Source organism: Asparagus officinalis, chromosome 4 (genome assembly GCF_001876935.1).
Source record: "Asparagus officinalis chromosome 4, Aspof.V1, whole genome shotgun sequence".
NCBI lineage: Eukaryota > Viridiplantae > Streptophyta > Magnoliopsida > Asparagales > Asparagaceae > Asparagus > Asparagus officinalis.
Window position 1 is genome coordinate 8,732,062 of NC_033797.1, and position 6,878 is coordinate 8,738,939.

A 6,878-nucleotide genomic window follows, 5' to 3' on the forward strand; every position below is an offset into this window, starting at 1 on the left:
TTCTTTATTTGTTCTTTTCAAACTTGTCAAGCAATCAGTGTCAATAGTCGACTAATCCAGGCTATAGTCGGCTATTCTTAGGTTTCTCTGTTTTGGGGTATCTTCTAAATTGATCTTGCATTCTCTGTTATTTTATCTAGTTCATCATGTTTAGATCTAAGAGCTACGCAACTCACAGTTCTCGTCAATGATGAAATCATTGTTTATTAAGAGTCCTGATTATTGGAGGAATTTAACAGATTTCACTTTTAGAATTCTTACAGGACGATTGTGAAGTTCGATGATTTTCATCATGGAACTTTAGTTCTTATTATTGAAATGTGGGCTTGCTTTGGTTATTTTCTGCTGAAAAATAAGAAACCATCATTACCCATTTTTATGCAACTTTTCTATACAATATAAGCGTGTTGGTAAATTGGTGGTTCTGAAAAAATTAAAACCCTTGTTAAAGGAATGGAGATTGAATTAACTACTCAAAACATTGGTAAAATATTCAATATTCCTTATCAAGGGAGTTCTCTTAGCTCTGTTAGATGGAATGATTCGTTACTTGCTTCATCACATATTTCTCCAGGACATGGACAAATTTGAACAATTCAAACACTTCGTCCATTCTAGGTTCTTGCTCTATCCTAGCCTATAACTTATTTCCAAAACTGGAAGTTTTATTTCTTTCCCTAATTAGCAAAAAGCTATATATGCTATTATGGGCAAATTTCAATGTTGAATTGGGCTGAGGTTTTTTTGTTAATTTTCTGACCTTCCTAGAGGATTTCTTCCTTATGGTGCATTTCCTGACTAAGTTTATTGATAAATTCCATGTTGATCTCAAATCTGAAAAAATCTAGTTGTCGTTCAATTGATTTTTGATTCAAATGCGCCTAACTAGGATGAATGACAAATTTAAATCCAAGATCACAATCCTCAAATTGAACCTCGTTCAAATGAACCTTGAACTTCAACAAGAAGATATTGCACAACCTCAACTCAAGCTGGGGCTCTTCAAGGTCACCACCACCATTTCCTACTGAACTTCAATGTTTTCAGACGTGCATACATACTTTTGAGTGCACGTATTCCTAGAACTGGAACTGTTGCAACGAGCTATATATGCCAGAACAGATATATCATTCAGCAATCAAGAAGACTAATCAAAAAGTTTGAAGACTTGGATCAAGCTTAATTCTATTTTCAGGGCCAACAACCTCCTCCAGCACCTTAGATTTGTTTCTGTTTTTTGCGTCAAAACAATTATGTTCTTATGTTTAAACTATGTGGTTATGTTGCTTTTATGTAAGTTTGCTACTAATGATGAATGTGCGTAAGATTTGTATTATTGAAAAGTTTGCTATTTATGTGTTAAGTTTTGTAATTTTTGTTAGTTTTATAACTGCTATATATTTTAAACGTAATGGTGATGAACATATGGAACTTTGTGGTCTTTATGGAAGTCTTTGCTACCAATATGATGGGTGAAGTTTATGGACTATGTTCATAACCTTAGATGATTTGTTTGGAAGTATTCAGCTCATGGTTGAAGAATTATGTTATGTTTAGGTTCTTCTTTTTCGTGATAACAAAGGGGGGGAGAAATTAGTTAAGTTTTATATTGCTTATTATGTATGTTAAAAAAAACTTTGCTATTATGCAGGGGAGTAAGTTACATGTGTAGCTTTAATATGATGCATTAAATTATTTGTTATCATCAAAAGGGGAGAATGTGAATATCATTTCTCATGATTAATGTTTTGATGTACATTTCTATTGTGTGTATACTAACTTTCATATGCAGATTTTCAATATCAGCATATGGAACAAGTGCAAGTGGATATTCAAGGCATTTTTTGATAGTAAAGCAAAATTGATGGACAAAGATTTAATGTTTTGTATTTTTTCTTACCTAGAATTTTTGTAAAGCCTTTGTATCACACAACACGCACAACACCAATTTAAGAACACACTAACCAGGGCTTAGTGTGTTGGCTTTAACTACTAGAATCCCCTTGTTAACCTTGAATAATAGGTTAAACTTAATTATAAAAACTCACTATTCTGAATTTTGTCTTAATAGTCGACTATTAGAGATAGTAGTCGTTTTAAACTTTTCATTTGGTGTTTTATATAACTCAATAAAGTTTTTGTCTTTTTCCAGTATAGTCGACTAATAGAGATTATAGTGACTACTGAGATGTTTGACAGAACATAAGTTTTCTGTCTTTTTACAGTGTAGTCGACTAATGACTCAGTAGTCGACTACTGAAGAAAATATAAGTTTCAAGTTTCTGTCTGAACTCAGTGTAGTCGACTAATTTCATTATAGTCGACTTACTGAGACATTCTGAAAACACAGAGTCTGTCTGAACTCGGTGTAGTCGAATGACTTACAGTAGTCGACTTACAAGGAGACAGTTTTTCAGTTTCAGAATTGAATATCTAACAGTTCTTGGCGGTTTTTTAACGTTTTCAACTTTAAAAACTTGTCTTTTCAAGGGTATATATAGGTTATTTTGTTCAGAAAATTGGCAGGACACATACTACCATAGCTTTGATTTCTTGAGCAATTTTCCAAGTGAAAACATTCTGATTTTCTGAATAAGAGTTTCTGAAATTGCCTATTTATATTTCATTCAAAAACAAATTAATTAGGCCAATTTTACAGGATTAAAAGAATCCTAGCACTGTGCACATTACACATTCAAGGCTTATAGGATCATTGTGTTCTCTTTCAACTAAGTTTTCTCTCGGTTTGTGATGAGGGTTAGTCTTTGGGTTAGGAGATTGGTTTCAAATTGACAAGGAGTTTGTCAATTGGTGTTGCAATTTTGCAGGGATGCAAATTGGTCAGTGGTTTGCATTTGATTTGTAAGTTATTCAAAATATTAGTGTAAACTCTCAGCGCGGATTTGACTTGGGGACTGGATGATACACCAGTTTGGTGGAACCAGTATAAATCCTTAGTGTTTTTGTGTTTGCAAAATTTCTGAGTTGCCATTTTTTTTCTTTGCATTTACTTTATCTACTTTGCAATAATAATTTTAAAAGAACACTATTCACCCCCCCCTCTAGTGTTCAAGTGTATCTATTTCAGATCCTACATATAGAATACGAACGTCGGTATACACACGCGAGCTTAGAAAACGAACGTCGGATCGACGTTGTTGTTGCTGTTGTTGTGCTGCTGCTGCAGAAACTGTGTCCGCAGGAACCCTGAAACCGAAAGGTTTTGAACCGAAAGGTTCTGAGATCGAGGAGATCTTTTGCCTTGACCGAAAGGTCTTATAGATCGAGGAGATCTTGACAGTACTGGGTTGATACACACCAGAGTACTGTACTGCTGTTATTGGAAGCAGTTTGGCCTTGGGATCCTTGCACCGGAGTAGGCCAAATATTGCTTTAAGCATAGCGTTTCACAAACGCACAACAGTTAGTTGAAAAAATTTAAAATAACAGCACGTCATCCTTCATTGTTTAATTCCAGATTTAACCATAATTTCCAACAGTAATACATACATTGTCTATAGTTTCTTCTTGGCTTATGCAAGAAGATGATTCCATAGGCAACATCAAGATTCAAGATGAATGTCCCATAAGCGATGAGTACTAGATTCTTGATGATAATTATATTTCGATAATTATTTACCAAAATGAAGGAAGATATTATTTAAAAGGAATGAAGTCCACGAGGGATAAGGATATAAAGATGAAGAGCTAAAGGAAGATGGGATTTGGATGCACGCTAAATAAAATGAGCAAAAGTTACATAACTAATACTATTCAAAAGTCACAAAACTTTTGCGAAAATGAAAGATTAAAAAGATAAGGTATTGAATTTTATTGCTTGGGGACCATAGATTCCCTTTCTTGCGCTTGATCAAACCTGGAGATTGCACAACGAGAAAATGATATAGAACTTACACCATTGTCTTACAAAATAATTTATGATAGCAAATTTTGGAAGTGATGGAATTAGAACTTATTTTGGTGATTCATTTTCTGGCTGAATTTTTCAGAGGAAAAAAATTGTACAGGGAAGTTTCTGAATTCATTTGATTGTGAGGTTTGCAAAGAATAGTTGTTACGTCAGAAATAAACTTGGTCACGGAAAAAATACATGTAAAGGAAATCATGCCATCTATTTCATTCTATCAGTAGTTAAATTGACCGAAATGTAGAGAAATCCAACAAAATAATGTTACCAAAGTTGTCTAATTAAATTTTTTTGAACAATTGTGGGTATAGCCCCCTCGTAAAATATCTCCTGCTTTCTCTCTCTCTCTCTCTCTCTCTCTCTAAAAAGAAGGCAACAACACTCCAGTTTCATGCGAAAGATGTTAACATTTCTAATCTAATATGAAAGTATATGTAAAGGATCATAAAAGTATGTCTACATCATATGCATATATAAAAGAAAAAATTTCTCATTTGAGCCAACAAGGTCCAATTGATTGAAATTGAACTAATGTTGGGTGTTTAGGTGTCCCTTTTGTGTGTGTGCGCGTGTGTGTTTTATTTTTTTCCCCGTGCATAATTTTGACAATCATACAATTAAAAATAGACCTCTTATTTTGCTTTATATATTTTTCTTAAGCACTATCACCCACTTGCATGCAAGAACAGGTGCTTAATAAATCATGCAAATTTCATAGAAATTCAACTACTTCGGAAAACTTAATCATTACATAAACTAACATCTACACATTTCTGAAAAACAGAAACTAAAGAGAACAGGACAAAAGAAAGTGAAGAGGAGGAAACAATGTGTAAGAGTGAAAAGCCATTTACCAAACAAACAAATTCCAATGCAAATATCAGAAATCTCTCCTTCATTTCTTGATGCATTTAAGTTTATATATTGATAAATATATATGAGAATACAATGCATATTTTCAAACTCTTTTTATCATATCCTGTTCATATCCTGGTCGTAAGTACATGAATCTAATTTACAGGAATATTCTAAATAATCACCTTCCAATTTTATTTATTTCAGTTTTATATCGGCTAGCATTTAACTTGCAAACCAAGGGAGGGATTTGATGTAATATATGGTTTGTTCACATTCTTCCCCTGATCAATCTCTATATAGAAATTTCAAGAACAGTGACTCACAAACTTAATCAATAACTTCCTTCTTTATCTCAAAACTTAATAATTTCCATAATTTACAAATTCTTCCTCTGTACCGTACATCCCTAATATAAATTTTGAACATAAAGTGTATATACTTTTTACTTCCAAAATAGTATCTTGTGAAATGTTTTAAGTCAGAAGCTTCTAGAAGCTTGAAAATCAAGATTCATGCCCTCTAGGTTAAGCAATAAATCTTGTAATTATATGGTTAATTACTTGTAGGATTTGCTATAAGAATTTAAAGGCAAATGACAATCTGGTTTTTTTTGTCTTTATTATTTTTTAAATAAAACCACTTTTGTCCCACTTTTGTGCCATTAAATGCATGCCAATAAGAGGAAAGCAAATACCCTTTTGCCGTATGTGCTTTTACTGAAAGTAAATTGTTTTAGACTGTGGTAAAAACTAAATAAGAGTAAAAGAATTTTGGAACTTTGAATCTGTTAATCATTTTTTTACCACTGATCCATGTACAATTAGATTAATAAACTAAATGGAAAATGGATAAAATAAAATAAAACTTATTTGTTTTAGTTTATAATCATATAAAACTTATTCTAATCATTACATAATGTGAGGAATATAGTATCATACAATAATCGATGCTATGATTATTCATTTCGCAAATACTACCCCATGAATTCATCAACACGAATACGCTTACTCTTATATACACAAACTAGTGTGTACACATGCTATGTCAGATAACACAATTCCTTACAATTAACCGGTAAAGCGGGACAAAGCATTCAATTCTAATAAATGACACGCGAACATAATGATTAATGTATCCGTTAAACATACTTAAAATGAATTCTTCAGCTAGTTTCGTTAATTTCCCAATTAATGATAAGATCCCCTCCTCTAATTCTGCGCGAACATTAAAATAACTAGATCTGCGTGATTAATTAACTTGTCTACTGATATTATCGTTGTTACAATCATTGTTCACGGTACCATTATCGATAATCGCGTGTGTTATATTAGCTTAATAAGCCATGGTTTTTTTTAAATTATCATTAACGAATTTGAAATTTTAAAATGAAAAAACAAAGTCAAAAATAGATTTAAAATAAAAAAGAAAATTGACCAAATCTTTTGAATCAGCTCCACATGTTAGTACGGGAAGCTCCGCTTTGTATGGGTCCTCGAGTCTATAAATACGAGCCGGCCGCAGCCACGCTCACTGGCAAGCTGAGCTCTCGTTTTTCTCAACCCCTCGTCTCGGACCTAAGAATTATCTCGTTTTTCGTTCTCGTCTCTTGTTTTCCTCCACCTCAAAAGATTCAAACCCTAATCGTCCTCAAAAGCTAGGGTTTCCTGTCCGCCAAATTTCACTCGCATAACACGACGATCGCCATCTTGAAACACAATGCAGTATCGGAGTCGAAGCTCCAGATACGAGAAACGATCTCCGTCGAGATCCGGCCACCGGAACTTCGGTCGCCGTGACGTCCGTGGATTCCGTCGGAAACCCTACCGCCGACCTGAGCTCCGCCGTGAGGGTCTCAACGGTGAGAAGGATGAGATCCTCAAGAAAGCGGGGCGTTTGGCGGCGACATACTTGATACATAAGGGTTTGCTACCCCCGTCTTCCATTCTCCCCAATTGGGAAAATGACGATAGATTTGACGAGGTTGGGAGGAGAGAGAGGAGAAATTTTAGGGATGGTGAGGGTTTTGAGGAGAGGTGGAGGAGGAGGAGGAGGAGTAGGAGGAATGGGGGAGATCGGAGATGAGAGAGAGGAT